The 11,179-nt window shown below is 46.2% G+C and overlaps 1 long non-coding RNA gene across 3 annotated transcripts; it reads left to right on the forward strand.

The window, feature by feature from the left end:
• The first annotated feature begins 297 nt into the window (after window positions 1–297).
• Window positions 298–7,052, forward strand: LOC138689545 (uncharacterized). 3 transcript variants are annotated; one of them, XR_011328401.1, is made up of 4 exons: window positions 298–768; window positions 893–1,002; window positions 4,789–4,963; window positions 6,523–7,052. It is a non-coding gene; the product is annotated as an uncharacterized lncRNA (long non-coding RNA). The 3 variants fall into 3 exon arrangements; XR_011328402.1 differs by lacking the exon at window positions 298–768 and having other exon boundaries at window positions 779–1,002; window positions 4,789–5,955; XR_011328400.1 differs by lacking the exon at window positions 298–768 and having other exon boundaries at window positions 779–1,002.
• Window positions 7,053–11,179: the final 4,127 nt, after the last annotated feature.

Below are 11,179 nucleotides of genomic sequence, written 5' to 3' on the forward strand. Positions count from 1 at the left end.
GTCATGATGCGGCAGGTGAGGGCCGAGGCCCCTGGTGAGGCAAGCGAGCCCCTTCAGCGGGTGCGGGGGTGTCTCTGCCCGCTGACCACCCTGGGGGGACGGGACGGGACGGGATGGGACGGACGGGAATCTTCACACCGGCCGCTGCGGCAGGCTGCCAGTCTGATGGAGGCGAGCTGCGTCGGGGCAGCCCCCAGGTGTTCCCTGAGAGCTGGTGGAAGGGAAGAGGGGAAGGAGGTGGCAGATGCCGGCCACCTCCCCAACCTGAGAGAGCTCCCTTTGAGTCTCCCCTGGCCCAGTTTGCCCCCAGCTCCAGCAGCTGAAACCGGTCCTGGAGCCCCAGGCAGCCCCCAAGCCCTGTCATGATGGTGGCAAGCTGGCCCTCCATGCGTCTCCAGAAGGCCCTGTGGAGGGAGAGGCTCCGGCCAGGGGCAAGCTGTGGTAATAACGGTCACCGCTTCTCCTTCCCCTCTCCCGGAGGCCGCGCTGAGGACATGGTTGTCCGTTCCTCCCCCGGGGGTGCCACTGACTGCACCCGCCTCGGGCTTGGGGTGGGCTGTCTCTGCCCGGCCTCGCTCCCCTCACAGCATGGGGGCGGAAAGGGACAGTCACTTCGTGGCTGTGGACGGGTGCTAAAGCCGGGGAGGCTGGATTAAAGGTAAAGAAGAAGAAGAAACCGAAGGCCAGCCGGCAGCTGCCTCCCTCTGCACGCAAGAGAGAGCCTGCCTCTCTGCGTGGGGAAGGAACCCTCTTTGTAGTCCGCAGCAGGTCAGACCGCCAGCGCGCACCGCGGGGTCTGTATGCGTCACCAACAGCGCGCTACAGCCGCGGAGCTCCGTGTCTAGAAAGCCTTGTCTCGTAAGAGCCGTAAGACACCCGTGTCTTCTCTTAGCTGGAGGACAGACAAGCAACCGGAGTTACGGAAGAGGAAGAGAGGGGGGAAAGAGAAAGAAGCATCTGAACTGTCAGATTCTGCCGGCAGCGCCAAGAGCAAGGGCTGTGGTGAGTCCTGGGCCCTCACGGCCCTGTTGTCCCTCTTGTGAGTCCCAGTCCCTCCCTGTCCCTCCTCCTCCGCTCTCCCTCCCTCTTTCCCATGCTGCTGCGATTTTTTTTTTTCACTTCCCTGTACCTCTGCTCTCCTCTCTATTCTTGTGTCCTGCTCCCTCTCCCTCTTGTTTTCCACCTTCTGTCTCTATCCTGCAGCCCAGCACTGTTTTTCCCTTTTCCATCTCTTTGTCCTGATCTGCATCTGTCTTTCCCCCCCCCCCCAAATTCTCTGGCCTGTTCCCTGGCATTCTTTTCCTCTCTGCGCCTGTACGTGCTGCTCCGTGTCCCTGGCTTCCTATCTCTCTCTATTTCCTTCCCTTTCTCTCTCTATCCATCTGTCTTGCTCACTGTTGCTGGTTTTTTCCACTCTGTATCTCACTATCCCCATCCTCCTGCCTGTTCATCTTTTACTCTCTCTGACCCTTTGTGCTGCTCCCTGCCCCATTTTTTCATTGATGACTCTCCACAGGGCTCCTAATACCTCTCTTTCTTTCTCCACCCCCCTGTGTTTCTCACGGTCTCTATCTTTCTCTCTCTCTCATTGTCATTGTTCTTGTCTGTCGCTCTCTCTTGCTTTCTGTTCTGTCATTTCTCACTGTATCCCTTCATCCTGCTCCCTGCACATATTCATATTCTTCTCTGTCCTGTTGGCCATCCCAGGGGTTTTTTTTTCTCCATTTCCATCCTGCTGCTGCCCTGTTTTTTCTTTCTCTGCCTTACTCCCTGTCACTCTTTCTGTCTCTTTTCCTCTGTCCCTGCTGCTTTTTTCTCCATCTCTGTCCAGATCCCTGTAGCTTTTTTCCTCTTGCTCTCCCTCTACCCCGCTTTTGCTCGATATCTTTTCTGTCTTCTTCTCTCTGTATCCCCCTGTCCAGCTAGCTGTCTGTTCTTTCCTTTCTCTCTTCCTCAGTAATATTTTCTTTCTCCATATCTCTCTCCCACTGTCCACCACAGTTGTTTTTTTCCCTCCAATGCTGGCCTGCTCTCTGTCCCTTTCTCTCTCTCTGTTATTCTGTCATGTTCCCTGTGTCTATTTTTTAATTTCTCCATCTCTGTCCTGCAGCCCATCCCTATTTTTTTTCTCCTCCATACCTTTGTCCTGCTCCCTGTCCTTGTCTCTCTTTCCCTTTTTTCTGCCTCCCATCCTTTATTCCTTCCTTGTTCCATCTCTCTGTCCTCCTCACTATTCCTCTCACTCTGTTTCTCTGTCCTTCTTGTCTTTCTCCCCATTTCTCTGTCCAGTTCCCTCTTCATTTTTTTTTGTTCTCTGTCACTCTGTCCTGCTCCCTGTCACTGTTTTTTCTCCACCTCTGTCCTGCAGCCCAGTGCTTTTTTTCCCTTCTGCAGCTACCTGTCCTGCTGCCCATCCTAGGCTTTTTCCCCTTCACCTCTGTCCTGTCCCTGCCTCTTATTTTTGCCTGTCTTTCGTCTTTCACTTTGTCCTGCCTCCCTGACCCCTCTTTTTCCTCTGTGTATCACCTTGTCTCGCCCCTGTCTTTCTCTGACAACATGTTCTGCTCCTTGTCCTTCTTTCCCCCCTGTCTCTATCCCCCATCCTTCTTCCTGTCTTTCCTTTTCCTCTTTCTATCCTTCCACCTCAATGCTTCTTTCTCCACCTCTGCCTGCTCCCGGCCACTTGTTTCCTCCCAGTGTCCCTCTGTCCTGCTTCCTGTACCTGTTTTTTTTCTGTCTTTATTTCTCTGTCCTGCTGCCTGTCTGGTTGTTTCTTGCTATACCTCCCTGTCCGGCTGGGTCTCCCTTTTTTTTTGCTTTTTCTCCTTGTCTGTCCTGCTCCCTGGCCCTTTTTTGTCTTTCTCTGTCTCTGTCCTCTAGCCCATTGCTGGTTTGTGGGGTGTTTTTGTTTTTGTTTTTCTTGGTCTCTTTGTGCAGATCTGACCCTTTCTTTATTTCTCAATCCCTTTGTCCTGTTCCCTGTCCTTTTTTTATCTCTGTATGCCCTGCACCCTGTCACTGTCTTTGTCTCTCCTTTCTTCTTCTTCTCATTCCCCCCCACCCCCATCTCTCTATCCCTCTGTCCTGCTCACTGACCCTACATTTTCTTGCTCCATCTCTCTGCAGGGCTCCTCATCCCTATTTTTCTTAATTTCTCTACCTCTCTGACCTTTTATTTCTGCCTTTCTCTATGCTCCTCAATATTCTCCCTTGTCTTATTTTTCTCTTTCCAACCCTCTATCCTGCTCCCCATCACTAGTTTTTTTCTTAATTTCTCTGCCCCAGTCCCCATCCCTCTCTTTCTCCATCCTTCTGTGCTGCTCCCTGGTGCCCCCCTGCCTCTCCTTGTGTCCCTTGTTGTCTCTCCTCCCTTCTGTCCTGCTCCCCACCCCTAATTTTCCTTTTCCATTTTTCTGTCCTGCTTTTGGTCCCTGTTTTTCCTCTGGCTCCATCTCCCTATCATTCTTCCCGCTGCTCTTGCTTGCTGGCTATCTCAGTGTCCTGCTCCCCATCACTCTCTTTCTCCCTGTATCCCATTTTCTGGCTCCCTGCCCCTCATTTGTTTTCTGCATCCCTCTCTCCTTCCTCCTGTCCTTTCTTCCCCCTGCTCCCCCCACCCTGCCCCAGGCCTGCTGCTTGTCACTGGTTCGTCTTTCTCCTGCTCTCTGTCTGGGTTATGTCACTCCCTTTCTCTCTCTTTCCCTCTGTCCTTCTTCCAATCTGTGTTTTCCTCTCTCTATCCCTCTGCCCTTAATGCTTTTATCTCCACCTCTCAGTCCTGCTCCCTGCCCCTTTTTTCCTTTCCCTGCCCATCTGTCCTGCTTCTTGTCCCTGGTTATTCTGCCTTTATGCCTCTGTTCCACTGCCTGTCTCATTGTTTCTAGTTATATCCCCCTGTCCAGCCAGCTGTCCCTCTTTTCCTTTCTCTTCCTCCACCTCTGTCCAGCAGCCCATCACTGTTTTTCCCTTCTCCATCTCTTAATCTGCATCTGTTCCCCTCCTGCCCCGTCCCTCTGTCCTGTTCCTTGTCCTGCTTTTTGTCCCTCCATGTCCTGTTCTCTATCTTCATCATTGTCTCTCTAGCCCTCCTTCCTTTTCCTCCTTTTTGTCTGTATGCCTTTGTCCTGTTCCTCATCAGTATTTTCCCCTTTCATTACTCTGTCCTGCTTCCTGTCCCTTACTTCTCTGTAAATCCCTCTGTCCTGTTGCCTATCATTATTTTTGCTGTCTGCATCCCACTGCCCTGCTTCCCATTCATCTCTTTCAGCTCTGTCCTTCTGTCCTGCTCCCCAGCAGTATTTTTTTTGCTCCAGCTCTCTGACCTGCTCCCTGCCCCTCTCTTTTTCCTTCTGTCATTCTTTCCACTTCCCTGTACCTCTCTCTGCAATCTTCTGTCCCTCTCCCTGTCCCTCTCTGTTTACACTCCCACTGGCATGGTCCCCATCCCTCTCTTTGCCTCTCTATCCCTCTGTCCCTGTTTTTTCTTTCTCCATCTTTCTGTCCTGCTGCCCATCTCTGTCCAGTTCCCTTTCTGCTTGTTTTTTTATTCTCTTAGTTACTCTGCTTTTCTTCCTGTCCCTATTTTTTTTATTCTTTTTATCCCTCTGTCCTGCTCTGTGTTCCCTCCCTCTCACTCCCCCACTGCCCTGCTGTGTGTTACCCATCCTTCTCCCTAATTGACTTTATTTTTTCCTCTTGCTCTATTCCTGCACCCTACAAGTTTTTTTTTATTCTCTGTATTTCTGTTCTGCCCATCACGATTTTGATGTTCTCCATCTCTCATGTCAGGGCTCTGAGTGCACCAACAGGCTCTGCCATGCATTATCTTTGTGGGCAGTCTCTGCTGGAGGGGGAAGGGTGACCCACTCAGCATGGAGGAAGTTGCTGTGACACTGGAGGCTTGGCTGCAGCATCTGATTGTCTCTGTCCATCCATGGGACGGTGGGTGGCATGAGGAGGACAGGTGAGTTGGCCTTAGAGGAGGCTCAGAAGCTCCTTCTAAAATCTGTGAATGGGCTCCCCTGTTTGGTAATGACACAATGTGGGAGGCCATGGCATGAGAAAACACTGTAGGAAGGAAGAGTCAAGCAGTCAGCAGGGCCATGGGCAATACCCTGAAGGTGAAAAACCGAGCTGTCTTAGAGAACAGGTCCACCATTACCAGAATGGCTGCATTCCCTTGTGAGGGGACAGGTCTGTTGTGAAACCCATGGGCATGAGCTGCCACAGCTGGGTGGGTGTGGAGAGGGCCTTCAAGAGCCCCTGGGGCCTTTGCAGGGGCCTTTGGTGTGGGCACAGGTCTCACAGGCTGGGATGTAATCAGCTCTGGGCCACCAGCCTGCCTGGCTGATCAGGTGTTGTGTCCTCCAGCAGCCCTCGTGCCTGGCTGCGGGTGCATTGGTTGGGAACGGGTGTCTGCTGTGGTCCCCAAGCAGTGTACGGCTGCTTGCTCCAAGTATGAAAAGACAACTTTGTCTTGTAAGCAGGGAAACGGAGAGAAGAGAGGCTGCAGACCCTGTTAGTGCAGTCAGGGTCCTGCCACACTGTCCCAATTCCCCTTCATCTCCTTTTCCAGGCTTAGCCTTCCACTGGGCTAATTAAACCCCCCTGCTGCCTCCTCTGAACATCATTTCTAGTCCTGGTTCTCAATATCCCACAAACCCCAGCCTTAACCCCACTTTCCAGTGCGCGTCTGCCACGAAAGCCCTTGCCCACATCTTCCCCTCCTCCTCCTCCTCCTCCTCCTCTTTCTGCTACCCTCCTCTTGCTGCAGCTGGAGTCTTTGGGCTATGCAAGGGAAGTGGAAGGGAGCAGAAGAAAAGCAAGCGTCTCCCAGTTTGGATAACTCAAGTTCTACCCAAGCCTCCAGCAATGCAAAGCTTAGGTTGCAAGGAGAGCCCTGGTCATTTCTGGAGGAAATGAGCACCAGGCAGATATAATTCTTCAAGGAATTTAGTAAGTAAATTCTTCAAAGTCTTTTTAGTGAGGGACTCAAGCTATCATTTTTATAGTCCTGGAAATTGGCTGAATTTGAGTGGATTTTCAGAGGAAAACCAAAAGGCAAATACTTGGTGCAATGGCAAACTTCACGGTCCAAAACCATGCAGCCCCTGTAACTGTTAGACAACACTCCCCCAAAAGGCACTAGAAGTTTTTAATGTTGCAAGATGAAGTTTCTACCATTTCTCCCTCATTCTTGGAAATGGCTCAATGATTTGAGTTGTCTTATTTTGATCAGTTTTCCCCCAAACTGAGCCTGAATAAAACTACCATGGAAAAATTAAGTCCAACAGAAATTTGGAAAGTTATAAACCATGGAAAATGTGATTTATTTTTTTTTTTAAGGGAACTGACAGGCAGTCTTAAAAATAAGTGATACCAATATTTGCTTTTGGTACCTCTGCCATTTATCTGCATCTTCATTAAGACAGGCAGACTATTACCAGCCTGTACAATGAGCTCCATATTCCCTGTGTTTGATTTATTCCTCCTGTTTGATTTATTCCCTATTTTTGATTTAAGGATCATTGGGATGTGAGCGTGCAACGAAGAAGTACTGAAATTCTGCCACGATGGAATTTGCAGCCTCGTAACATCAGTCACCAGAAGCCAGGGAGGAACCACAGGGCCAGGGGCTCTCTGTCAGTCCTTATCTCCAGATGTCTGCGTAAGGGCTCTGACATCCCCGCAGTGCAGTACGAGATACCCTGTGTACTCCTCAGGGCTGGCACTGCTATCTTTAGGAGTCACTTTGCCTTTCTCAGGTGCTTGTTTGTCAGAGGTATGGCTCACACATCACTGTTTCTTGCAATTCATTCCCTCCTACCAGAGGTTAAATGCTGCGTTATGTGTATCACCAGCTTAGTGGCATGTACCCTTTCTGAGAGTTGATGTCGTGCTGATGTCTTAGAGGTACAGGAGAAATTGAAAAAACACCATTCTGCTTCCATGACTATCACTGTAGCCAGGAAAGCAATAAATCTGAAGAAACAGTTAATTGAACAGAACATTGTGAGAGGAGAGATGCCACTGCTAGGGACTGTTTTACCAGTCAGAGGTCAATAGCCGTTGGGCTAGAGAGACTTCATTTCATTTGGCTGCCTCTTACTTCTTTTTAGAGGTGAGAGGGCAAATCCCGCCAGTGCCACACCGCAGCACCACATGTTCCAATGGCAGCAAACACAGAGACATTATGCTGCATTATGCTGAGTGAGCCAGACACTTCTGCTGAGCCGTGGCATTAATGATGTATCAGTGTTTCACTGACTCCCATTCTATTAAAAGAAGTTACACAGTTGGTATTCAGCACTGGTGTCTCTGTTTCTTATCTGCGTGGAATTTAAAGTGCCCATAACTCAACAGCAATTGATATTCCTATTTTTTAAGGGATCCCTGTAACTGGTGGCTGATCCCATTACACATTCTCAGTCCTTTAATGTGTTGCTTTCCCATGTGGATACGTTATCCTTTACCATTTGCCAGCCTGGGCCTGGGAGCGAAGTGCAATGGGGGAGGGAAACGAGGAAGCCCAACCTGCTGTGTGGAGTCACACCTTGCCACATGGACGCGCGGGGACCTCAAGGTGTGCGTGTGCCACACACAAACGTATTGCTTATTCCACGGTGGATACCGGTGATCACCCGACATGTGCTCATGTGACCACAAAGTTTATAACGGCATCAGGGCTGGGGTAAACCTGGGAAATTTGGACGTTTTCAGTCTCATTGACAGAGCAGACAGTAGAGCTGTGCCCCTTCGAGTGAGGCCATTTGCTGTTGAATCCTCTAACCTTAAGTCACCAGGAACTAGGTTCCCAATAGCACAAAGAGGGTGAAAAGACGTGCTCTGCTGGAAATGCATCCCTCCTTTTCACAAAGTTTTCCTTCCAGTGTTCCTGCAACCCTTCATGTCCAGTTGAATAGAGGAAGGGGAAGAATAATTTTCTCCGTAAAATGAAAGAACGACATTTATTACTATTACAGCCTACTCAAAATCCAGAGAGATGAGGAGAAGTGGGATGGATGTCTCCACAAAAGAGCATTCCATCCTTCCTCTCGGTAGAAAACACCGGGCACTTGGGCTTAAGTGGAATTACGCTGTTTGAATATGTGCTGCACTTTTGTATATAAATAGGATGGAAAAAATACACAACAGCAATAGGACAAGCACAGTCTTTATTAGCCAAGCAATAGTTTTACCGCCATGGGTAATGTGAATACACTGAGCTGCTGATTGAGTCCTGTTCCTTTGTTTCTTTTAATAAGAAAACTTAACTTGTATTTATTTTATTTCTTAGGACCTCGTTTGGATCTCACATTATTTGCTGACAAAAAATTTCATTTTGTGGAAATGCTGAACCAAGCCCACTTTCAGGTACATTAGTGATATTGAAAATACTGTATAAAAACCAAACAAAGGTGAGGATAGATGTTGGTAAAACCATCTGTGCTGTTCTTTCTTCTTTACAAACTGATGCTTTACTTTCAAATTATAGCAGAAAAAATGCCCTACCTGTCACCTCACAACTAAAAAAACTAAAAAAACCACTTGCTGCCTTGTAAGACACTACTGCAAAGTTTCCAGTAAAGTAATTATAATTGCACACAGATGAACATCTACCAAAGTTGTGCACATAAATTTCCTATGCAAACTTTGCATTTACTGATTAAAAAATGAGCCATTTATGAGCTAAAAGACCAAATATGTAAATAAATGACATATGCATCTATAGTCAATATCTGTATGCAAATACCAGACATACACCTAATTTCCAAAATCTGGTCCTGAAGCGTTGCCAAAATTGGAAGCATTAAGATGAAGCTAGGCTATAAAATACTTGAGATCCAATTTTGTCTGTTAATCAGTTTCCTCAGTCCAGTCTCAGTAAGTAAAGGGCCAGTTCCACATGTTTGACCTTGCTTTCTCACTAAAACAAAGTCCAAACATGATCAAGCCAATTCTCTCCCTATAACAACTCATGCAATAATTTTTATGAAATCTCCCTGTTTTACTAATAAGTGAGAGCTATCACTGCCTTTGGAGATGCTAATATGAAGCCAGCTGAGTGTCCTCTGTCCAGATATTCCCATGTCCAAGTGTGATTAGCACTGTCTTGTCAAATTTAGCTCTAAGCCATTTGTGAACACCTTCTTTGTTTATAGTAGCACACTCAAATCTGCACAGACCTCTGTGTTTGCTCTTCTGTGTATCCTATTAACAGTGCATTACATTTCAAGATGTCATACTGCAGAAAGCCACAAAAGCACTTTTAATCAATTTAAACCAAACCAAGTGAATTACTTTCATTCTGGATAAATATTGCTTTGTATAGATTCTGAGAAAACAAAATTGGGGTTTAGTTCTACTGCTGTAAATCCCGAGTGACTGTACAAGAATTTTTTGTACTGCATTTGAAATTTTTCAATTGCAATTATACAAAAATCCTTATAAAAATCAAACTGTGGCTAAGCAGAATTGAACCCTGTAAAGTGTCAGCTATGACCTACTTGGAAAGTGGTATAAGAAAACAAAGAAAATCTATAATCCATAGGGAAATTTTCAAGAAGCTGAGAACTGATGGAATGCCTAGATATCTTTATTGTCCTGTAAGTGAGTCAATAAAATGATCTAACATCGTATTTCAGTTTTCATTCCACTATAATATTTAAAGCACAGTGTATTAGATCCTGACTCCCAGCCTTCCTTTACTGAAGACAGTCTAGTTATACACGTACAACCAAGAACAACCTTCAGCTCAAGAGTTACACTTTTTTTTTTTAAAGTTGAAATACAAAAAAAGCAGAAACAAGGCACAGAAAGGAGAATATAGTTTTAATTAGATGAGCCAAGAATGCATGAGGGGACTGCCTCTGTCAGACTTCGTGTTGAATTCAGAACTATGCTTTCCACAGCTATATGCAAAAACCCCAGGTTTAAGCATGTTCCACTGCTCCCATTTGACCAACTATTTGCTCAGCGGCTGTGTGTAGCTCCTGCCTACAAAGGTTTTAGCACAATTAAACTGTGGCTCGGATAGTAACTTACCAATGCACTGTTACTCTTGCTCTGTGCAGAAACTGAAGAAGACACGACAGTCATGACAAAGAATCCACTAGCCTTGATTTAACAATTTCTAGCCTATATTTCAAGGTCAGTAGGAAGATGGCAAAATGTTAGGGTTTTGTGGGGTTTTTTTATGGTGTCAATGATAACAAGTTATTATTGCAAAGACAGACATTTGTATTTCTCTCAATAAACAGGACTGCATTACAAACTAGAAAGCCAAGAAGAGTCATATAGTGTGAAAATATGCAGGGGAACAACAGCTGTTAGTCATTATTTTCTCCTTATCCTTTCAACACCTCTGTTTCAGTTTGCTCTCTAATGGGTAAATCACACTTCTTCCCTAGGACATTTTCTCATTTCAGGCAGGTACTAAAAAGAATCCTCAGACAATTAAGAGTCATTGGCCAAAGACACCCCTTCTTTTGTTGCTTTTACTGTAAACGTTGAAACCAATTTTTATGCTTTATCAAACAGATAAAGCTGATGTTGTGTTCTCTTAGTCCTTTGTCACTACTAATGGGACGAAGGATGTTTCTGCTTTTCTTTTTTAGACAATGAACCTATCTTCTATTTTTTTTTCCTTACACAGCCTATGTTATATTTCTCAAAAGAGAAATACCAGCTACAAAAATTATTGCTCTCACTTCATTTAGGCAAAAGAAAAATCTACATTTAGTCAGCTTTTAAACATCTGTTTTATGCTTTACCACATCTGACAAGGTTTCACAGTAGCCATTTGGAAACAGAGGAAAAATAGATACAATTTTGCTTATGATCAAACTCTGCTTATTGCACAAGCTACTTTGCTGTATTCTCCATTTCTTAACCATAAGATGAATATTTACTGGGAGTTTGAGCCCTTTGTTCACTCTGATTTTAATTAATCTGATTCTTGGCCTCAGTGAAAATGAGGCGGGGAAAAATGCAAACAGCTACAAACACCACAGTGCAGTAAAATTACTCTGGAAATCTTATTCTTTTAAACTTTTGGCTTAACCATAATGTCCTACTAAATTGGGCTTTTCAGCGTGAAATACGTTTTCCTTTAATAACTCCTAAAGTCATGATTACCAATTTTTCCAAGTGGTCAAATGCCAGAAACCTGCAAAATGAC

Source organism: Haliaeetus albicilla, chromosome 17 (assembly GCF_947461875.1).
Source record: "Haliaeetus albicilla chromosome 17, bHalAlb1.1, whole genome shotgun sequence".
Classification (NCBI taxonomy): Eukaryota; Metazoa; Chordata; class Aves; order Accipitriformes; family Accipitridae; genus Haliaeetus; species Haliaeetus albicilla.